This window comes from Mus musculus, chromosome 3 (assembly GCF_000001635.26).
Source record: "Mus musculus strain C57BL/6J chromosome 3, GRCm38.p6 C57BL/6J".
NCBI lineage: Eukaryota > Metazoa > Chordata > Mammalia > Rodentia > Muridae > Mus > Mus musculus.
This window is the reverse complement of record NC_000069.6, coordinates 143,566,802-143,591,344: the sequence shown is the minus strand read 5'-3', so window position 1 is coordinate 143,591,344 and position 24,543 is coordinate 143,566,802. Positions and strand designations below refer to the sequence as shown.

General features: G+C 41.2%; 1 long non-coding RNA gene across 3 annotated transcripts; it reads right to left on the bottom strand.

The window, feature by feature from the left end:
- Positions 1-2,068: 2,068 nt before the first annotated feature.
- Positions 2,069-24,301, bottom strand: Gm33651. 3 transcript variants are annotated; one of them, XR_376148.2, is made up of 4 exons: positions 24,231-24,301; positions 11,135-11,273; positions 3,080-3,176; positions 2,069-2,342 (listed from the first exon to the last, which is right to left on the bottom strand). It is a non-coding gene; the product is annotated as a predicted gene, 33651 (long non-coding RNA). The 3 variants fall into 3 exon arrangements; XR_376149.2 differs by having other exon boundaries at positions 2,116-2,342; positions 3,073-3,176; XR_376150.1 differs by lacking the exon at positions 11,135-11,273 and having other exon boundaries at positions 2,174-2,342.
- Positions 24,302-24,543: the final 242 nt, after the last annotated feature.

Here is a 24,543-nt window from a genome sequence, read left to right as displayed (position 1 = left end):
GGAAATAGATGGCTACAGGAGTGGGAATCTTGTTTTTTGGTAAATTTCAGGGTTGGGCACCCATTGAGTCCCACTGTAAATATCCCTGTGACCTTCCTTTTCTCTTCATTTTAGTAATCGGCTTAGTGCTTTGGCAACAGAGACTCAGGCTCATATAGTGTCTGGCCCAAAGCAGATATTCAATGAATGTATGTCCAGTGACTAAACCAGAAAGCACAAAGGAGAAATGAAGACTCAAGGGACCTTTGTCCTAGCGTCTCTAATTTTATAATTAACATGATAAGAGCATGGAAAACCACCCTTCTTTGAAACAGTTGCATTTGTAAAATAAGATTAAATAAGATGAGTATTTATTTTTTTTCTTGTTTGTAAATTTTACAAAGAGAAGTTTCGAAACTTAATTCCATAGTAGTAATAAAATACACCAAAACCAGAATGAAAAGACCAGAGGTAGTTTTTTCCTCTGCCTGCCCCTGACTAGCTGTGAAAATTCAGAGAAGGATGTAACTAAATCAGCATATAGGCTTCAAGAGGATGATAAAGGACACCTGGGGCAGAACAACACTAGCTTTGGACAGGTAAGCTAGAGGAATCCCAGTGAAGTCAGCATTGAAAAGCTACATAAATCATTGTTTCAAGCCACCTACTTTCTGAAAGTGTTGTTATGCAGCAGTTCTATAGCAATATCTAACTGATACAACACTCTATGATTACATCAGAAAGCAGGAAGGATAGATTCTTTGTTTTGAAATTGAAGTCTGTAAGCTCCATTTTAAAATACATTTGCTCTTCTACATTTGATGAAACTAAATAATACATTTTGGTAAAGTTTTAATAAATGAGAGAGAGTAAAAATTGGCTCAAATTATCTTCCTGGTTCAAAATGGAGGTTCTAATGGTGCCAGAAGCATTGTAGTAGGTAAATGAGAAACATTTGAGGCTGTCATTAGCTCTGAGCATTCTGATTTTGATTTTAGATTTGGGAAGTTTTATTAGAGAGGGGCTTAATATATGGAAGCCCAAAATTTGATTACACAGTAGTTTTCTGCATTTCTTAACAATATAGTCCACTTGTAACACCCCCACCTTAGGCAGTCTAGCTATAGTTTTATTCAGATTAATGAAGTTATAAAACATAGTGCCAGAGGTAGACACTGATGGATAAAAGAGCACCTGCTCACAAAGGCTGCTGGGTCACGTAAAAGGAAGAAGCCTGGAAGATTCCAGTCACCTGTGGTCTATCTTAAGCACTTAAGTACCTAGGTAAGTACCTGCCAGGCTGTGGGCAGACACTTATTCTTCTAGGCATGAGGACTGAAACTAGCTTGTAGGATTCAGCATAGCAGGTAAGAGGACACGGGAGCTGCTTGGTTAGCAGGAGACTAGCAAAAGTTCTCATCATTTTACTCTCATCAGAAAGGTAGTTCAACCTGGAAGAATGTGTCACCCCCAGTACCTGTCGGAAACCACCTCCATGTTCCCTCTTCTTGTGGACCATAAATACCTCAAAGACAGGACACTTGCCTTGTCACACTTCTTTTGGATCCTTCAAGCCCACCAGGATACCTTCTCTTAACAACTCTTCTATATTATGAAATAAATGAATGATAGTATCACCCTGACTCATAAGTGAGGATGCCGAGAATCAGCAGGGTAAACTAATCTTTGGGAATCACCCATATGGACAAAGCTGAGTGTTGAACAAGTACCCAACTGTGATGAGTCTATAGCCTACCTCCTTGTATCACACTTGAGTCAGAATTTTGTGACAGTAAAGCAAAAAGCTCATGTAAAGAATGTAGCCTGGTGGCAGACTCCAAATAAGTGCTACTTGCTTTCTTTATATCTCCTGATGCCATGAAATCTCACTCCTGGAAGGTCATCTTCCTCTCCTGAATGTTGTTTTCTTAGGAGATACTAGCACAGTGTTGACCAAGAGATAATAGAGAAGAAAGCAAATTTTCCAATAGAATAAAGGCTAACTTATGGTATTGAAATTAATCAGATTATTATAAATTCATTAGCAACTATGCATATTAATAGTTTAAATACATAGGAAATCCAGTAGTAACATTGCATTTTTTTATTTAAAAGAGATCATATGGTATTTTTAATATAATTGTATATTTGCAGATTACCAATATGCTGTTATCAAAACTGAAAGAGACATTCAAAACTACTGTAAATAAATATACACAGCATTTTTCTCCAGGAGATCAGGCTAATGCTTTCCATTTTTCTAGTTTATTGAAATTTCGCATTTCAGGAAATGAACAAGGGCCACCTGTATTTTTATTGAAGATTTCACAATGGTCTCCATGTTTCCATCTCTGTTTCTGCATCTGTTGAATCAGACAGAGTACAGTTACTAATTGGCTTCAGCCTTACCAATGGTTCTCTAATTTATCATAGTATCTACAGTTCTAGATTGCAATTAGTTATTTCACATCAGTCTTGCCCTCTGCTTGAGTATAAACTTACTACATACATTGTCTGCTCTGGCATCTCCCTAGCACTTGAACAGTACAGCCTGTTGTGAGTTCATAAATCTTTGCTAAGTGGATGATATTCTCACTACAGAATTAAGAATCATACCATGATCTCCAAGGAAATAGAGGAAAAGAGAAAATGCATATAGTTATGTCTGTGTGTGGTAACTGAGTCAGAGCTTCCAAATACTGTATGACATGTTTTCATGTCTTATTTCAATTTTGCACATGTACAAATTAGAAAATAAAAATTTAAATGTAGGGAGCTGTTTTTCCTCCCACATTGCCTTTCCTGAATAACGATGAATAGTTCTCAATATGTGTTGGTCTAACACAAAATCTGTAAATTTTCTGAATACAAGGAAAATGTATGGAAATCACATCAGAACTAATTAAGTTTGCTTTCTTAAAATTAGGATGCAAAATATTTAGTTTCATGAGAAGAACAACTGATACAATTAGTGCTCATTCCTTGCCCACTCTTTTACTAAACAAATCCGCTAAGAAAAGGCAGGAAACAGTGAGGTTCGCAGCCTCCCCGTCAGGGTTCCAAGTTTCATATGTTAAACAAAGACAGAGCAACCTTAAACCTTTTGATAAATATGAGGCTTGTGGTAACTGCAGCATTCACTTCGGATTCCATTTCTCCAAGTTCCTGTCAGCCAGATGTCACTTGCAATGCAAACACTAGAAAAATATGAAATAATAATTTCATACATCATCTATGTGTGCATGAGCCGGTCAAACATTCAATACAAATTCAAACTGCTCCTACATACAGCAAATATCATCCAAATAATATTTAAAATGATTGAAAGGCTTTTGATTTGGAAGTGTATTCTCTTAAGCTAAGTGGTCCCCAAGACCATCTAGAAAATTCAATTGTTTCATTTTTAAAATGTTTTCTGCCCAAAATTATATCAAACCCTAATGTCTCAATAGAAATACATGCGATTGGATTGCTGACTGGGCGCCGGATGTCAAAGGAAAAATCTAATTTCAGGATGGCATTTCCTCATACTGTCTCACCAAAATACAAAATTGATAAAATTTTAATGGATAATTTTCAGAAGCAGAATGTTAAGGTTGGAAGATCTCAAAGGAAACAGCGTTGTGGTGTAGGCGCAGCAGAGGAGAGAGTGGACTATAAATTCATATATACGGCACTATAAAAAAATTCTTAAAAGGGCCCTCTTATCAAAAACAGAACTTCAACTCGTGGAACAGCCCTATGATCAAAATCTAAGCTTCGTGTGTGTGTGTGTGTGTGTGTGTGTGTGTGTGTGTGTGTGTGTGTGTGTGTTCTGCTTCTCTTTCCTTGTCTTTTCCATTCTGTATGTAATGAATCAGGAATCAGACAACTGCTTGCTTCAACTATTAGATATACATTAGTCTTCTGTCTATTTCTATTTTTGACATTGGCTACAAAAGTGGGCCTTTGGACACCTGGCTTCAATTAAGAGATAAGAGAACAGTATCTGACTCTGCCCTGCCTTTTTGCATTAAGGTAGTAAGCAAGCTCTGTTTTAACTTTCTGTGGAGCAAGGAGGCTCTCTGCCTGTTAAGGGGGAAGAAGAGCCTTTCCCCTCTGTTTTAGGGGGGGAAAAGTGGTACTACAAAGAGCAGAGTTTCCTTGCAAGGTAGTCCTTCCTCAGTACCTTCTGCCTGTCTGTCTCCTGTGTCTCTGTCCCTCACTACTTGCAAGAGATTCAATGGTCCTAAATATGTCATTTCCTTGTGAGGTCAGGAGCTCATATAGACTCCACTGTCCTGCTTGGTGCAAAGTAGAACTGTGACATTATACTAGTTCTTTGTTAGGTTACTTTATTTTTTTTAATAGTTTAATATCTATATCCTTAGATTCTGCCGCTATTTTTTTCTAACTAATTGTTATAACAAACACTGCAGCCATGAGTAGCTAAGGGCAGCTTCATCATAGAATACATTGGCCAAGGTCATTGTGGTCATTAGTGTGGCAAGTTATGCAATGGCTTAAACCACTGCAGACATCAAAAGGTCATGGGGTAACCTACGTCCATGGACAGTCAGGTCGGGAGACAGTGCAAATGAAGGTACTGGGCACACCAGAGAGGCAGATGTGGTCTGAAGGAAATGAAAGCACTCTTTCTTTCGTCTCTTTGGTCTTCGTAAAGAACTTTGTATCTGGTGCCTGTTTAATAGTTATTTTGTATTAAAACTGAAATTAACTTTTACTCTTGTGGCAGCTTAGCCAAGTAAAAGTTTAAACACTAGTTTAAGTAACAGTTTAAATACTAAGATGAGAGTATGGTTGAGACTCTGGATGCTGATATATAAGACTCATAACCAGAGCCTGAGGAAATGGCTGTGTCAGTAAGTGGTTGTTATGCAAGCATGATGCTCTAAGTTTGCATTCCCAGCATCCACGTGGAAAGTGTAGAAAACAGGCATGGCACCACTTTCCTGCAAGCCCAGCACTGGGGAGGTGCACATAGCCACATCCTGGAGGCCAAACTTCTGAACTCCAGGTTCAGTGTTTCAAAAACAGAGTGAACAACTGATGTCAATCTCTGCTTTCCACTCAAGTAGATGAGTGCCCATTTCCAGGGGAACATATACAACATACATACACACACACACACACACACACACACACACACACACACACACACACACACATTAAAATAGAACCAGTCTGCTAGTCACGAGTTACCATCAGGAGCAAATATCTTAATGTCAAGTCTTTTTTTTTTTCCCCTCAATGATAAATTGAGATTAATAATTCTTCTTCATGGTTATAAGTAAACTTCCCGAATAAAATATAGGAAGTCTAGTTAAACATGAATTTTTGAAATATTGTGTGGAACAAACTTACACTATTTGTCTGAAATTCACATTTACTTGGTTAATACATATTTTTATTTGCAAAATGAGGCAACTCTAAACCCAGTTGAGGACAGTTCCTTCATTGTTACCAAACCACATCCTCTCTGCTGGGTTTGACATGGGTGAAGTGTTTGACACAAGGCACAAAAACAATAGACTTTCTGTCCCATCCAAGGTTGTACCCAAAAGATGTTATGATCTCTGCCTAAAAATGAGATGCTAGCCTCAGCTGCTGGTGACATTTGTCTCTAGGCCTGACTTCCTTCCTATTCCTTGATCTGTGTAGCAGGTAACGGAGGGCATGGATGGTTTGTTAAAGAGACCAAGCAGCAGGGACAGACCACTTCAATAGTCTGCCCTCACTTTAAAGCAACTTAGTCTTTGACAGTCTGGACTTACTGTAAGGCAGATGTACTAAGGCATGATTACTCTCCTTACTTTATAAAGTAAGCTCTCTACAAAGTTCCAAAATAACTGGAGGAAGGGATGTGACTTATGAAGCACAAGAGTAAGATAGCCCGCTCAGTGAAGTCTGTCTCCTGGAGTGAGTGACATCTTTGCTTCTACAGCCACCCCCACCCTGCAAGTCACGTCTTCTGGACACTGTTATTTATCTGGCAAGAAAGGCTTTCAATTGCAACTGTTGCCAAATGCCCTCTTGGGTGGTGGCAAGGCATGAAGAACTTGAGTGTCCACAAAAGATATCAGCAAGGGTCTCAAGGACATGTTGTTCGTGGTCTTCTCTGAGAAGCCAGAGATAGTGCATAGGATATGACTCAATGGAAAGTCTTTGTAAGAGAGAGCCGCTGTTTGAATGTGGGCTATCTGAGGATCAGCACATTTGGAGTCCGGCTGACTGTGTTTCCAGAATTACAGCTGGCTTGGCTGGACCAGAGGCAGCTGACAGCACCCAGCTCCTCTCAGACAGAAACCGTCTCCTGTCCTAGTTCTGGGAAGAAAAAAATCTCCATGTGTGGAAAATAGTTAGGGCCTTGAGACCCAAAATATGTCTAGATTGTATGTAGGACAATTTCAATGGTATATATATTAGTTGACAGCAGGAAGCAGCTACTGTCCTCTGTGTAGGATCCCAAGCTCATGTAAACAACTGCCCAGCACTTGGCACTGTCTGTGGTTTCTGGGTGGTCCTGCAAAGAAATTCCCAGTGGATCACAATGCAGTCCCATGGCTGGTGGTCACACCTATAGAACCAGCATCTATTAGAGTAATTAAAGTCATGTAGGCTTTCTACATTTTGGCATTAGGTAGAAAACCAAATTAAAGTCAAATATATCAGAGAATTGTGTTTTCCAAAACTGAAAACAAAAAACAAAACAGTGACCAAACAAAACAAGATGAAACCATAAAAGCAAAGAATGGGTTGATTGTACTGGCAGGCTGATCTGCCTTTAGGCACTGGTTTCCTGTTCCCTTGGCTATATGGAAGTAGAGTCTCTTAAAATGCATGTTAATTCACTGAGATTACTTCATACTAAAGTGTGATGTTATTGAGGGCCCAATGTCTTTTCTTAGGCAGGTGTAAAAAGAATTAGTGGATTGGAATCCAACTGTTCAGTTTTTGACAAATTACTTGACCTCTCTGTGCCTGTGTTTTGTCATCTGTAAATAAATGGCTCTTGGAGTTCTCTCAATGAATATATATGTATATTCATTGAATGCATATATATATGTATATATATATATATATATATATATATATATATATATACACACACACACACACACACACACACACACACACACAGAATATCAAGTTTGGAATAGTGCCAGGCATAAACTAAACCCTAAGCAAATATATAATTTAAATAACAGGAATTACTATGCTGTCTCTGTGTGTGGTACCTGAGACCTCTCCTGCCCCTTAAGAGAAGAGGGATAAAATAGGAGTAATCACATGGCTATATGATTGCATAGAAAGAGGTCTAAGTAGAAGCTCAGTTGGTGAAGTGCCTGCTAGTCCTGTGCTCCAGAACTCACATAAAAAAGCCAGGTGCAGTGGCCTAGGCATGGAATCCCTGCCAATGGGGGGATCAAAGGGAGAGGCAAGTGTGCTCTCTGGGAACTGCTGGCGGGAGTCTAGCCTAACTGATGATTTCCCTGTCTCAAAAGACAATGTGGGAACAACACCTGTTGTTGACCTCTGGCCTCTAGATGCATACACACATGTGCATGCCAACACACACACACACACACACACACACACACACACACACACTCACACACACATTGGGGAGACAGAGAGAGGGAGAGAGAGACAGAAGATAGATAGATAGATAGATAGATAGATAGATAGATAGATAGGTAGGTAGATAGATCAGAAATGTTGTGTATGTGACTAAGAAAGTGAAAGAGATGAAGACACAGCACTGCTATTCAGATCCAATAGAACAAGTGTGTAGATAGCCAAGAGGCAGAAACTGAAGGTATCAGGCAAATGCTTTCCTGGAACTCACTACCAAAGAACAGGAGTCATGGTGCATGGAGCAGACCACTATGTGAAGCAGCATGCAACAGTTTGAGAACAGATTAACTTTTTCATTTTACCCCAAAGTCAGTTGCAGGTGAACATTTAAGAATTGAATACACAGAAAATTAAAGAGTGCAGTGTAACCAGGAGAAAATTGAGAATTTATCAAGCATTTGGGGCAAGTTTACTTTTCTAAGCCTATACTCGGTAGAAGGATATTAATATATAATGGCATTGAACAAATATGTTTGAGTATTCATTTTCATTTTGATGCCTTTGAGCCAAATCAGGAAATTGATTTCAAGTCACATAGATATTACTTCCAATAGAGACTCTTTGTTTCTCTGGGTCCTTCAAGACACTTAGATACTGCATAATTTGTGCAGCACAATGTGAAGAGAAAATTTGGAAGTTCTTATTCAAAAATCCAGAAAAGGTGTTATTGAATGCACTCATTTCCTCTCTCTGTGGCATCTCCGGTATAAGGCCGTGATGTTTGTAACTTTTTATTTAATGCATTGTTAATAAGTAAAGGGAAACTCACAGTTTTAATCACTGGCATGAATTCTCCCACCTTTGCATTGTATTCTCTAATGCTAGCTCTAAATGTTTCTAGTAGAGCGTTTTCACTGTATATGACTTTTATGAAACTGTGCAATTGCAACGCCAACACGCATGTGTATTTCATTACCAAAACAGTGGTACAAACAGAACTGTCATTACTTACCAGCACGTTCTATTAGCACTCTGCTCTGCGAGCTCTCATAAACAGGGACTCTAAGGAAAGAGAGCTATAAGGAGCTCGACCATTTCTTCTATATTTAGTCATCATTACCACCATAAGTGGCTGCATAACACATAGTATATAGTATGAATGGATATGACAGACTTTGGTGATTATTTCTACATCTTGAAATTCCATGCCTCTCTTCAGTGATCTTCATAGAATTGAAGTTTTAGAATAGTTGTTATTTATTCTCTCTTTCTCTCTCACTCTCTCTCTCTCTCTCTCACTCTCTCTCTCTCTCTTTCTCCCCCACGCCTCTCTCTCTCTGTGTAGGTTTCTAAGGAAGCCAGAAGAAGGTGTCAGATCCTCAGAAGTTGGAGTTAAAGAGCGTTGTGAGCCTGACATCATGGACCTGGGAACTGAACATAGGTTTTCTGCAAGAGCAGAAAGCGCTCTTAACCATGGAAGCATCTCTCTAGCCACAAAAAGCCAATCTTGCTAGAGTGGAACTAATGGCATCATAATGATACCAGTGCCTTGTTCCTTGGCTGCTTTCCTCCCCAGATAGCTCAGTCCTACACGCAGCGCCTTTGCTTTGCACTTTCTGAGCATTTCCCTGTACTACCACACATGTGGTTTCCTGTAGAATCATGTAACTCAGGCAGCACACATGCTGCATGTGAAGTGTTACATTAGCGAAATGGCCATTTGGACTATTCAGCCCTCTATGAATCTCTCTCTGTGCCCGCACAAGGTTTTTGACCCTTTAGAACTCACTTCTCCAACACCAAATCAGTGATTACATTATTTAGAACTTCAATATGGCAACGTCAAGGACGGTAACATTTATGAGATTTTCTGGGACTTATACAGGCCTCCCACACAGGAAGCCACCAATACCCTAGGCCAAGTTCTACTGTGTCTGTCTTGCTTGTAAAGCAGTGAACTCCCTTTAGAACACCATCAGTACTTACAATCTAAAAAAGTCTTATATGATTCATCCCAAGCCAGGAAGACTGTCTTTTAAAACATTTTGCACCACATTTTCATCTTCAGTGGATTTGACACTCTCTTGCATACACAGTAAGTAGCTTTGGTGGGTACAAGTCTTAGAAATAACAATAACCTTGTGTACTATCAGGCTCAGGCTCATGATCTGATTTATGGAATCTCTTAAACTAGAAGTTAGGAATATTTGATAGTCCACACCTAGTGGACAAACCTTTTATTATCAACTAGCAAAGGACCAAGGTACCCTGGCTAGTATTTCTGATTTTCTGAAGGGGAATTTCAAATCTTAAAGCATTGCTTTTCTAACATAAATAAAACTTCTGGTTCTCTCCAAGTTTTCTGGACACTAGTTCCAACCAAATCTCAGTCCATGGAAGTAAAAGATTCATCTACCACCTCTTTATATATCAACCACAAAGATGTTTTCCAGTATCTAGAGCCATGGATTCTGGACACTGAACATTTTGTGTGCCCAGGATGCAATCACTTAACTCTCATTAGCAAAACACAGAGAAATTACTGTGATTTAGGAACATAAAGCCCAGGCTATCCCACCCTAACCACAGCAAAGATTCAGAAATAAGACGGAAATGTTTGTCTATTTCTTTTTGTTCCAAACCTAGACACTCTAGCATAATGCAATAACCAGGTATGATGTGATGGGGAAAGATTCTGGGAGCATATGCTGATTATGTATCCAGTGGATTTGCAAGTTGTTACCCAGGGCCCAGAATCTAAGGCAACCAGGGAAATACTTGCAAAGTCAAAAGGCCTTCCTAGATCAAGTAGATGAGTATCCTCTTGGGCACTGAAGCCCAGATTATGATGCACACATGCTGGAGGCTGTAGCAGACCGCACACAGAAAGACAATTCACAGGGAGTTTAGGCCAAATATTGGTGGGTTCATCTGAATTTAAAGACAGGGAGTTTGGTCGACTAGTTACAGGATGAAGGACAAGACAGTGTGGTCATTGTCCTTTTGAGGATACAGGACCCCTCGTGGAAGGAAGAGACGTTAGGGAGTGCAGGCCATGTCCTTGTCTCCCAGTGAGTGAGAGAGGAGCTGATCTTGGGTCACTCTGAATAAAAGTAAAAATCTGCTCAGTGGGGCAAATGGTAAGAGAAAGGTAGAAAAAGAAACCGGAGCAAATAAGGATGGGGGACAAAGCAAGCTGGCATTTCTCTGAGAGCCCTTTGAGTGTACAAGGCCCTATACGTGCTAGTGAGATTATTTGAAGCCAATTGAAGATTGAAGAAATTAGAAAAAAAATATAAGCTGTGATTTAATTTGGACCAGTGAAATTTTTCTTTTTGGCTCTGGACAATAAAATCACCATGATTTACCCTTCGAGGAGAAGCTCAAAAGACAAACACTTAATTGAAATAGGTTGACGTCTTTCCTGAGGGTAGTCATTTTAGGATAGGGTCGAAGGCGAGGAAGAGAGGATAGAAAATGAAGGATAGAAAGATTGATACCTCACTCATCTATTTCCAATCAAAACCAGCTCAAGCGGTTCAGAGGGCAGCCCCTGTGGTATGGTTGCCAAACATACCATAGAAAAGTTGACTCCCGATGATCCACAGAGAGCAGACCAGCTGCGAGGGGCGAGCAGACAAAGGCTAGAAAGATCTCCTCAGCAGAGCTTCTCCAAGGGGCTATGGTTTCTGTGTTCATCAAGAAGCCTCGAAATCCTAGAAATTTGGAGGTAGTCAGCATTGATTTAATCCTTTTTTACCATAAATCTCATTTCTGAAAATGATTAACAGAGGCAGAGACATCAATGGTAAAGTCTGGATCAGGGGAAATCCTGTCAGCGTATCATCTAGATAGATTAGAAAATGAACGCTCGGGTTTCTCTGAAGGAAGACTAATGACATTAAGTCAAGATGAAATAGAAAAGAGCGTTGCACAGGCTCAAAAATCATAAACCATGTGTTCCCCCTGACAGAAGACCCCCAGCAACTTTCTGAACCGGAAAGCAACCAGAAGCTGGTAGGAGACTATTTTCTTAGGCCTCAGTCGCAGTCCCCAGCTTGTATATGGGGTTTGTCCTACAATTTGGGAAGACATTGCCAAGGCTCTGATATCTGCACAATCCTTCTGCCTGAAGCTTGTGGTGCAAGAAATTACACACCGGAAAAAAAAAAAAACTAGAAAACAAGGGCTGGCTCACTAAAATAAATAAATATTGGAGATCCTTCCACACTGTACAGTCATCTGATTGTCCAAGTTTCACAACTCCAGTTCCCTGCAGAAAGAAGACAGAGCTGTGGTCCTGAAATCAGTGGTGGCTAAAACCAACGTCCTTTGTTTAAACTCAGATCAAATGCTGAAGCAAGTATATAAATTCCTGCCAAATAAAGCTAAAGCAGGCCTTCTGCTCTGTTTAGAAGTATGATCATGCTGTACATCTGCTTCACATGTGGTACATCAGTTGATTACTTAAACCATGTCTCCATTTGAAACACACATGTGTGCATGTGCAGGCACATGTGCATGCTCCCCACCCCCACCCATAAGAGAAAGAGAGGGACCGTCAGAATGATATGTTTTAGAAATAAGCCAATGGAACAATCTCAAACCTAAGAATAAATTTGGTGCCCTTTGCTTGAGATGTGCTTTCACATAATGTGTTCTGTTCTGATGGAGCCTGCTTGCCTCAAAGTTGTATAACCCAGGTGAAAACTGCTGCTATTATCTTATGACCAGGCATGGTGGTCCACACCTGAAATCCTAGCACTCAGGAAGCTGAGGCTGGAAGCTTGCTGCCAGGGACATGGAGGAAGTACCTGTAGAAATCTAAAGCAAAAAGGAGGGATACCCTATCAACTAACTACAAGTCTTTCTCGTTCAAGCAACCTTGACCCTTGGGATTAGGGCACTGGCCTTGTGCCTATGCTTGGAATGGTCTCCAAATTCCCTAACTGCCTATAGCTGAGTTTTATAAAATGAGAAACAGGCCTATAAAAGTGTAACTCAAGGTAAATCTTTATCCTGTTCCAGAGTTGGGGTGGATATATGAAAATTAATTCTGTAACCCTCCCTCCATTCCTTATTAGGGCTACACTATAAGGAGGTAAAAATAGACGCTTCTTCAACTCAAATTCTCAGAATTGCTATATTTAAGAGCTAGATGGATAGTTAGGTGGGCAGGTAGATACTTACTGTTCAATTCCACCGTTTCTGACTTAAAATTTGAGGTCATTGTCTGCCTCCTGACACCTCTTACTACATCAACACCCCATTATATCATTACCGACTCATGAAGCAACTGCACTTTTACATTTTGCAGGATAATGACTCTTTTGTATTTCAGTTTTTATCATAATATAAATCTTGAATTGTAATTTGCATATCTTTTGTTTAGAAAAAGAGAACCCCCTATTTAAGATTTTGTCATTTTAATACATAGGTTCTAAAGTGGCTTTTTTTTTTTAAAAAGAAAGAAATGCACAAAAATATTCCAATTTATTCCTCAACTGAATCTGATTCCACCTCTGCTGCTGCATCAATAAATTAGCAAGTGTCCTGAACAATACATTTCTAACAATGATGGCTCAAATGCTCAGTCCTCTATGCCAGTAGGCTGCCTGCTGTTAGAAGTTCAGTTGTAAATCCATAAAGACAATTTGGACAAGACTGTCAGAGTGATATATACATACATGCACATGCAATCCATATGTGTGTATATGTGTGTGGTATTATTACATTTATTTATTTCATATGAAAAATACATAGCCTATTCATCAGCTCCTTGACATCCCTCCTGTTCTTTTGGTTCTTTTCTGGACTAGGACTGTCTTGAGGAAGCACTCTGGGAAATTGGTCATCATGGTAGACCTACAGGGATCTTGACAGAGCTTATAAGAGACAGAGCACCTGGCCTACCTCCACATAGCAGAAGGAAACAGAGAGAGAAGCAAAGGCACAGATAGCATTGATCTGCATTCTACCTAACACACAGGTGTTTACAAAACAGCTGCTAAGAAGGGAGGAGATGAAAGAACAAAAGAGACCTTGAGTCTTCTGTCCCCAATCTGCTCCCCAGGGTCAGGATGATGCCCCTACTCTGTCTGTAAAGAAGAAACAAGTCCTTTCCCTTTAAACTTCTTGATCATCACCTGTGGCCCCAGCAATATAAAACACATCAGTGAGAGAAAAGCTATAGGTTTACATAAAGCAAGTCAGTTGGGTAAAGTGAGGACTTGCCTCCAGATCCTTAACACCCAGGTAAAGTTGGCCATGATGGCAAATACTTGTATCTCTTGTGCTGAGGTTGGGGCAGGAGGGTCTTCCAGGCTTGCTGGCTAGCAAGTCTAGCAGAATTGATGAGCACCAGGATCAGTGAGAGACCCTGTCTGAAAATCTAAGATGGAGAGAGAGCACAGAGGTGGAGCACAGAGGTGGAGCACAGAAACTGACCGCTTCCAGCTTGCACAGAAGCAGGCACAGGTGAATCGTATATACATAAGCAGGCAGGAAGAGCAAGAGAAAGGGGAATACGTCTCCATTGCCCATTAGCTAGTGTTTCAATTTCAGCAAGTTACTGAACTTATTTAAGACTCAACTTCCTTGTTTATTGAGTGGGGGTTGTAACATCTGCTTTATGACACGTTTGTTACAATTGCACCACGTGACAGTGAGCATGGAATACTTGTTTAGTTGACATTATTTCACAACCCTTGTTCACCTCCAGTCCTGACACCCCACCTTTCCCCACATAATTTCAAATTAATTTTCCTTTTTGTTTATGGAAAGACGGGAACATTCACCTTTGGCTTCAAAGAGTGCCAGAAGGAGGTAGAAGGAGCCTGTGGGAAGAGAACTAAAATAGCCGGAGCAGAAAGTCAGTCTAGCTCGTGAAGGTAAGCGCCTCCCTCTCAGGCCTTCGGCCTCCACTTGACCTTCCCCTTGGACCAGGACGTGCTCCCTGGACACATCAAGAAGTCCACATTTGGCCAACCTGGCTGACAGTGACACTGTGGGAGCTTTGCAACCCCCCATAAACATCTGCAATTAAGCCCCTAAAAGCTCTTAGGCTTATTGCCCAGTAAACTCGCAATGAATAGCAACCTTAATAAATGTTATAAATCTCACCTCAGAGCCAACAGGAAATTCAAACTTTTGCATGTGTGGGAGCCAAAGAGCTGCTGAAACAAAAGGGAGGTTTGGGGACAAGGAGGACATTGTGCTCTGTCCCCCATCTCCTGGCAGCTCCAAAGAGCCCCAGGCCTGGGAAAGGCCCTTAATTGTATTTTGTGAGGCAGCTCTCTGGCCACCCCTTTGCCTTCCTTTACCTGATTTAACTCTTTCCATCCCCATGGTCCAAGGGGCCATTCATGCACAAACATCTCCCACAGATTGAAATAAATGATGGAAAGATTTGATGGGGGGTAAATTATAAGAGAGCAAGTGGCTTTTTTAGGTCAACGTTTAAGTCAGAAGCAATTTTGGAAACTTAATTAAATCCTAAAACTGAAACGTAAACTCAGCACTATTAAAAGGGGCGGGGGGTGGGGAAGAAATATCAAAGAATAAAAATCAGTGGCTATTTTGATCCACACCCTCACAAAAGGGTGTTAGTTTTAATAAACAGTCACAATTTAGGGTTGTTACGAACCATAAGGCACCCTCCTGGCCGTGTTTCCAATTTCCTCCCTTGCCTTTACTGCTATTATAGTCTGCTAGGTCTGTGCAGAGGCAAAATGTTTATTAAAAAAAGGTGAGGAGAGCAATATTCCAGATTAGATTATTGCACCTGTCCTAACTGCCCACCAGCCAATCAGAGTTGTGCATGGAAGGTTAAGCCCGTCATTGCTCCTACCTCCTGGCTGAGGTGGGGGAGGCGTAGCCCGGGCTTTCAAAGCCGAATGCAGATTAGCTTATTTTAATTGCTGACTTCTGAATATGGAATACATTTTCCAGTCATAGGGAAAGGTGAATAAATGCACCCGGAGCCTCCTCCATGATGGAGATAATTACACTGGGATTGAAAAACATCCTCGGGAGCAAAGAGCAACGGGGCTGGATCGATCGAGACAGATCTTCCATGATGCCCTTTGTGTCTGATGTGCCTTCCAATGGAAATGGAGAGTGTTCTCTTTGATGGTACCCTTCCTGCGCAGAACTCGTCCTCGGATGAAATGGAGGGAAAGGTTCAGCATGCTGGAAATAACCTAGAACGCAGTCCTCACACAGCAGAATCCCATTAAAACAGCACATGCCCTTGATTCTCTTGAGAGTTTCTTAAAGACAATAGGTTTTCTTAAAGGGAATCCTCTGGGACTTTCAAACCCTTTAATTGTTCTGAATTTCTCTAATTGTAGGAGTTGCTGAAAGGTACTTTATATATTGAGCGAATTGTCTGTATTCCCCAGGGCTCATCCCCCTCCTTGGGCCTTTCCTTTCCTGTTGTCAGGTATACAATGCTGCTATTTCAAGTCAATGTCATGAAAGGGCTAGAACACTTTATTACGGTTTAGGACAGTCCACTGGGCACTAGCATCGCCCGACCTTTATAATAACGAGGTGAGCTTCGGAAACATGTTTTGAAATCGCCCATATAAATGCTCATCTTGTCTCCTCCCACATTCAGCCTTCTGTTGGTAAACATTCTGCAGTCCAGCAAACACCACCTGAAACCGGACTCACACCTTACACCACACGGGGCGAGCCCAGTATGAAACTTTACATGATTTGTGGCCTCAGAACATTAAAAGGTGTAGGTGAAATGAACTTTAGCAGTACATTTTTATCTGAACATATTCCAAATATCTTTACTTTAACATATAACTGGATTCATATTTTTCTGAGAGAGGCCTTTTGAAAAATCAGACATTTCACAAGTTGGTTCTGTGTTCTCTATAGACAGCTCATCTCGGTTCATCCTGGTGATTATTCCCTGGCTCGGTGGTCACTGTGATTGTGGTATCCTAGGTCAGCTCTGCACATGCTCAAAGCTTTCTAACTCGTTAAGGAGTTGAGCTGATTTCACTCTGGGTTTTATTAGCTTTGGCATCTATCAGTGCTACTAGTTTCCTATCAGCAACGTGTGCTTCAAAACTCCACACGCCTTGGAAGGTCTGAGGAAAGCCAGGGCCCTATCAAGTAACAACAGGCCCTTGTGGGCTCCAGTGAGCTAAACCTGATATAGCGCAGTGTTTACTCTAAGAACAGAAAGTCCTCTTCGTTTAAGATGACTGTTTTCTTCATGTGTGTCCTCGGAACTACCAATCAGCACAAACAAGAAGAAAGGGCTTTTGCTACGGGAGGCAAAAAGCAAAGCATCTGATTCTGTTCTCTGACCATGTTTTATTGAGGCCTGGCAAGAGTTTCCAGTTCCTCTGGAGTCTGTCTCCTCCCTACAGGACATTTTCAAACCCATAGCTTTGCAGAGTTTGTCTTTGGACTGGTGTTCCTCTCTGGATATTCTGCTACATGTTCACCCTGACAGGCAGTCACTGCAAACATCTCAAGCCTGTCTTCACTGTGAGATAATCAAGAAGGCTGTGGGTAGCTTTTAAGTTCAAACTTTAAGAAATATATTAGATTCTCAAAGCATATGTTTCTTCCCCTGTCTTCCCACGCACCCCAATCAAAAAAGCATGGAATCAGCTCTGTAATTGTTTCCCTAGGGGAAAAATAGTACGTCCCTGTGAATGTGATCTTTAGCATCTATCAGTATGAAGGAATGTCCTCCTAGTTTTACAGAGTCAAACTGCTTGAAATGTTGAGCTATGAAAGCAGTCACGAAGTAGGGGACCAGCTCAGTAGTGAAGAAAGAAAACTGAGGGCAGCTCCTTTCCCAGGTTCTATTCTTATAAAATTTGTCCGAATATGTGTTCTAGAATGCTAACCCTTTCTGACCTATGGTTCAACTCCCTTTAAACTCTCCCCTATGGCTTCAGAAGTCCATGAACCTAAAGACTGTCTTTTGATTCCATATTGTCCACAACACAACAAAAGCCTCAGCATATTAACTGGTTTGAAGGGAAATTAAAGCAAAGAAAAGGCCAAGAATCATGGGGGTCAAAATTTTAGATTTAGAAGGAAAGTTAATCATGAGTTAAGTACTTGTATCATAACTTACATCTTTCAACTTAGTCCGATTTTATTTCCTTTCCAGTTGGTATTAATTGTTGATATTTATTCATTAGATATTAGACTATTACAGAAAAGGTATGAATGAAATGATATGATTTTTAGTAGTTTCTTTCATTTTTCTAGTTAGCTAAGCCTGGGTACTTGCTGGTTAAACCAAGGCAACAAAGAGGACAAGATGCTAACACTCACTTGATAACAACTATCTGTGTGTCTCCAACATTGGACAAGCCTGATAAAGAAGGAAATAGATGGAAACCCATATGAGAGAAGCAGAGCCCACAAAGCTCTGCTTTTTGTTTGTTTGTTTGCTTGCTTGCTTGCTTGCTTGCTTGTTTTTGCTGTGGCTTCTGCTGCCATGTGAGCTGGGTCCTTCTTGCTGGGTCCAAATAGAGTCTTTGTTCAGACATAGCTTACAAGACTTTCCGGACGAGTGGAGTGGGGCACTCAAGGTTTTAGGACTGTTTGGAAGGCACAGATCCTGTGCTCGCCCATCCTGAGGCTGAACCATATACCCTGATTGTGTGTGGCAAAGGTGTGAGGCACTTGGAAGATGATGGATAAGAGGGGGTTCTGTAACTGTAAGTAAACCCCAAACATAACAAAGCCTCTAATTTTGTCACTGACTAAAATGAGTCACGAGGAAAGAAAACACTATGTTTTCATGTCCAATGAGATCTTATGAAAAGACCTGGCATAAAATTCAATGTATGTTATTAAGAGAAAGAAGTCATTCTGGAAAGCTACTGCATTACCCCAACTGAGACATTCATGAAACTACAAAACTATGGAGCCCACAGAAAAATTCAAGATTGCTAGGGGGCAACATGATTCCAAGTTGAGTGGGCAGAACATAGAATAGTTTTAAGGACAGGGAAACTTCTGTGATTCAATTATGTATGATTGTACAAATGATTTATACATTCATTTAAAACCATAGCATGTCTAGAAATGGCCACTTTCTGTAACCAGGCAGGACTCCTAGTGGAGGGATAAGGACAGTAACCCACCCACAAAACCTTTGACCCAAAATGTATCCTGCCTATAAGATGTTCAGGGACAAAGACAGAGGAAAGATGGAGGGAATAGCCAACCAACAACTGGCCCAAATTGAGACCCATCCCATGGGCAAGAAACAATCTCTGACACTATTAATGATACTCTGTTATGCTTGCAGACATGATCCTAACATAACTGTCCTTTGAGTGGCTCCACCCAGCAGCCAATGGAAACAGATGCCACAGCAGGACCTGGGGCATCCTTTTCCACTGAGGTCAGACATGGTAGCCCAGTTAGGGGAACAGGATCCACAGGCAGGCAACAGTTTCAGCTACAGTTGTTGGGGTACCCGCATGAAGACCAAATTATACCTCTGCTACATATATGTGAATACCCACAACCAAGCATTAGATGGAGCTCAGTGAGCCTTGTGAAAGAGTTGGAGGAAGAACTGAGAGACCCAAAGAAGACAGGGATTCCACTGGAAGACCAACAGAGTTCACTAACTTGGACACTTGGGGGCTCCCAGAAACTGAGCCACCAAAGGGTCCTATCCCCCCCAACACATATATGTAGCAGAGGTGTAATTTGGTCTTCATGCGGTTACCCCAACAACTGTAGCTGAAACTGTTGCCTGCCTGTGGATCCTGTTCCCCTAACTGGGCTACCATGTCTGGCCTCAATGGAAAAGGATGTACCATGTCCTGCTGTGACATGATGTGCCATAGTAGGGGGATACCCAAGGGTGGGGTGGGGAAAGCTTCCCTTTCTCAGAGGAAAGGGAGGGGTGGGGAGAGAGGAGAAAGATCTGTGTGAGAGAGTACTGGAAGCAGGGGACTGATAGTCAGATGTGAAGTAAATAAATAAATTAATGAAAATAATAAAAATACAAGTAGAAATAACATAAAAACCCATAGCATGTGCATTACCAAAAGTTAACCTTGGTGTAAACTGTTAACTTAGAGTGATGGCTATGTGTTGGTGGAAGTTCACCAATCTTACAAATGTGTATTTCTGAGGGGCATGCGGATCATTAGTGAGACTGCACACATGTAAGGAGATAAATGAAAAAAAATTGTTAGCTTTCCATTAATTTTGTTGTCAGTGTAAAGTCTTTCTAAAACAATAATGTGTCTATTTAAAAAAACAACAAAGAAAAAGATCTTTGCTAAAAGAATTCTTGTCAGGCTGGTGTAACTCTTACTGGTAAACTATTTAGCTTGTTCAAACTCTTGGGGTCAATCTCCAGAAAACAAGAAAGGAAGGAAAGAAGGGAGGAAGGAAGAGAAAGAAGGAGGGATGAAAAGATCCTGGAAATTCAGTTTTAAGTATGTTAAGTGACTTAAGTAAAATCAAACCCTTAACTAGTGAGGGAACATGGGCTACTTTGTATCAATGACTTGAGAATTAAGACTGCAACTGCAAGCCTGTGACAATACCCTTGAGGCCTGGGCTGGAGCATCATGTATTTGAGGCCACCTTGGACAGTATAGACCCTACCAAAAATTAATAAAAAAAAATCAGGGAAGGAACATAAAGAAAAATGGAAGCATGCCCTATGAGAAGCAGCAACTTGATGGTCCTGGTATCTTCTGAATTAGAGCATCCTGAGACTTCAGAATACACTGGAAGTGTATTCTGGCTGGTATCAAATGACTAGGAGACCAGGCAAAGTTAGATAGTCTGGTTTTTTCCTCTTTTTCTCTTTCTTTTTTTTCTCCCATCTACAAGGGAACATTTATCCCCCAAACACAACTGTGGGCCCTGGCTTTTGTTGTTGGCCTCAACTTCAAGAGAGAAGGAACTGTGTCTATTTTCTCCTTTTCTGCCTTAGTCTCAGTACCCAACCTAGGGCACAACTTCTCAATGAATAGATTCTGAATGAACGAATGGACAAGAAGAAAGGGTACGAAGGAATCCTGAGAAGGGAAGCTCTTCACAGCAGCAAAGCTCCTGGATCTATATACACAGTGTGTTCCATTAAGGGGATAGGAGAGGTTTACCTCATCCTTAATTACAGGGTCCTTTCCTACCTTGTGATGTCATTGCTTGGTGTAAGCATTCTCTTACCTCATTAACCATCGCAACAAACACAAGCAACCAGAGAGGACCTTCCTAAAAGTCACACATTCTCCATGTGTTAGTGAAGACAAATGACGCCCCCTGCATCTGCTTTGTAAGTTGAGATCTCTGTGTGTGCCCTGACTATTGCTTTATTACCTGGAGTCATTTGTCTAAAGCAAGACTATAGCCACCACCAGCCAGGAACAAAAGGCGACACCTCTGAAAGGGCTGAGGCCCTGCAGGGCTGTGACAAGTGATTAAAAAGCAGGAAAGGGCCATGCCTCAAGAACTCTTGCTCTCAGCTGCTCCCCTTGACCCCTGGGAGACCTGGGTGGCCATCAATTCTGTACCAAGTGAAGCTGTGTTTTTCAATTGAGAGGCAGTCAGGGGGACAGAGACAAACACCTTGGTATGTCAACCTTGAAGTCCCACCTGGAGGGCGCAAGCCTTTCACAGTTTAATAGTGGACAGAATGTCATGGTGAGGGCCTGGGTCAGGTGGTGAACGAAGCAGCCACAGATCCCGAAACAACAGATGTCATGGTGACAGCTGTAATATCGAAGACTTATTTTTCTCTTTCGACAGCAGAAGCAAATAACAGACAACCGCTCTGGCACTATAGTGCAAGCATTGCCCTTTCTTTATTAGTGTGTGGATTTGGGCTGTGCATTGTTAACGACTCACATCATGTGGGTTGCACTGAAATGGCTCAGTGTGCCAATCAGAAAGAGGATATATGCTGCTCCAAGTAGGCCTTTAACAGCTAATTAAAACAAATAACTATTTTGGTGCTCTGATCTCCAAATTCTTCTTAGTTCCCAGAAAGAAAAGTATTTGGCTTTTATAAAAAACAATAATTTTTAAGATTATATTTACCTCACTTTTCCTGCCCTTATCAAACTCCAAACTCTTTTGTTCCCCTTACCCCTTGCTCTCTTTTAAATCCATGGCCTCTCTTTTTCTTCTTTAATTGTTGTTGTTGTTAGTTATGTGTATATATGTTACAAAATACATAAATATAACCTACTCAGTCTTAAAATGCTACCTGTGTGCACTGTCTGAGCTGACCATTTAATACTGATAACCAATTGGTATGGCTTTTAAAAGCCTGCCAGCAGATGGTAGACAATTACAAAGGGGCAATAGCTTAACGTCCAGAATATCATGATTATGAATATGCCATACAAGTTTTAAATGGCCCAGTATATGGGAGAGTATTTAAGACTATAAATTTCATTGATTCATAAGACTCTGTAGTGCCTTTATAGTATTAAACAATGAACGGATAAAACTGTCCAACCTAACATGGAATATAGTAGACAATAAATACTAAATAAATGAACCCTGAATGCCCCAGGGCTGATTCTGGAGCCTCAGTTAATTGTATCATGCTTTTAATGGTTTACTAACTTGCCCTCACACACACTTTTTCTAACCCTAAATACCTTTCTGCCTTTCTCTATTTACACCTTGCTAATTAATCCTGTCCTACATAATATGATACACTGGGGTTTTTTTTTATTTGTTTGTACTTAAACTATATGAGGAGCAATAAAAGTAAATTAAATACCACAAGTTAAAAAAATTCTTAACAAAAAACCCCAACAAAATGCCAGCATCCTCTACACTAGACTTTCACATGCCTTCGCCATCAGAATGATGCTCTGTGGTTCTCAGCCTTGGGTGAAACTGGGTGAGCATCTCCTGATGAGCCTGTCTGTGTTCCCAGCCTAGCCGTCATCTTCTGAGAACGGCTACCCACATTATCCTATACAGACATCAATAGATTTTGCCGTCACTGTCCCTATCACAGTATTCTCTAGATCTTCATCACAGTCCACAAGGACATTCTCCATCAATCCTGAACAAAGTTGGTTAAGGTTATGGATTTATGGCTTCCCCGCTGGTAGAAGGAATAGAAGGAAGAATTGGTGAAGACATGTCCTTGGTCATGACCATTGTCCTCTTGAAAGCCAGCCACAGCTTTTATTATGGAAATCTGGGCTCAACCAAGAGAACTTCCTTCACTAAATAAGGTAAACAGCAATTGAGGCGGTCTCCAGACATCAACCTCCAGCCTTTACATAAACTCATGCACACACACACACACACACACACACACACACACACACACACACTCACCCCTCACATAATGATGCCCTACGCACCCCCACACACATACACATGCACTCCCATGAACATGCACACACTCATGCCTCTCTCCTTTCTCTGTCTCTCTGTCTCTCTGTCTGTCTCTGTCTGTCTCTCTGTCTGTCTCTCTCTCTCTCTCTCTGTCTCCCTGTCTCCCTGTCTCTCTGTCTGTCTGTCTGTCTGTCTGTCTCTCTCTCTCTCTCTCTCACACACACACACACACACACACACACACACACACACACACACAGAGTGTATCCAAATTGGAAATCTAATACTGGCTGTCCCTAGAGGTATTATATACAAGTGGAAAACACAACATGTTTTCTTAGAAAATTCAGAAATGAGCACAAGAAGAAAACCAGCAACATAAAATGTGTAGCTCATGAACACAGCCCAAATGATGCTGTAGGCATTCGAGGAGGGCATGAACGATAGCAGAGGGATGGCTTAGATGGAATCCCATGACACTGGAGGAGCTGTTGAAACTAGAATTCTAAAGAAATGAAACTATGGAACGCCAAGAATAAAGGGGAGGAGGAAGAGGAGGAAGAGATGGAGAAGGAAGAAAAGGAGAAGATAGAGGAATGGAGAGTCAATTCAAACCACAGTTCAAACAAACAAACAATCCCTGAAAACAGGAGAAAAAGGGTTTTATATTTGTAACTAGCCGATTCGAAACTAAACCGAGCAAGGAGCGTTATGAAAGCAAGTTTGATTGCATGTGCCTGACAGAGTTGAAACTTTCAAATAATGTTGGAGAGTGGGGGAAAGAAATCCCTGAACTTCTAGGAGCCTCCTGACAAGAGCCCCTCCCGCCTACCTGTGGGTGGCCTGAGCTAATCATATGAGCGATTAGGACTGAGTGTGACAGGCCACAGCCTAGGTGAGCCCTAGAAATATAACCAAACATGCAGCGTTAAGAACGGAGAAGCAGAAGACACAGTGTGGAACCCTCGGTGGGATGAAACCCAATTTTAAGCCTCCAGAGCCTAGCAGAGCCCGCTATTCATTAAGGGAGGTCCCACCAGCTATTTTCTCAGGAAGCTTGTGTTCACGTTAATGAATGAAAGAGAGAATTTTAATGTGCACCTCTGAGAGAAAGAAGACCCCCCAAATGTTCATTCCCCAGATCCCTCTGGGTTTTCCGCTTCATCCCCCTTTCCTAGTGCATAATAATGAGGTCTGATGGTTTGCAGAGACAGAGCCTCTGAACCAGAGAGCCTCTGTTACCTGTGACCTATGCTTTCTCCCAAGCTTCTGTCTGTCTGCGGGCTCTGAGAAAGGAGGCCTGTGGCAAGGATGTTCAGGAGCGCCCAGATCAACCATCATACCTTCAGAGCAAGCCTCCACACACCTCCAGCCTTGGCAGCAGGCTCCCAGCGTGTTAGTCTGAACCCTTCCCTCCAACGCAAAGAATAAAATAAACTCCTGTCAGACTTAAAAGAATGGCTTAAAGGCAGCAAGCCAAAAAGTCAGGATGTCCAACTTATTTGCCCCCAAATATCCCTGAACTTGTAGAAATTCCTATTTGTTTATGTTGTAAGTTCACTAAATGAGCTAATTATAGTGATCACAACTCACAATTAAAAACAAACACAGTTAGAAATTTCAAAGACTTTCAATATCTTTTCTTTAATCATTCAC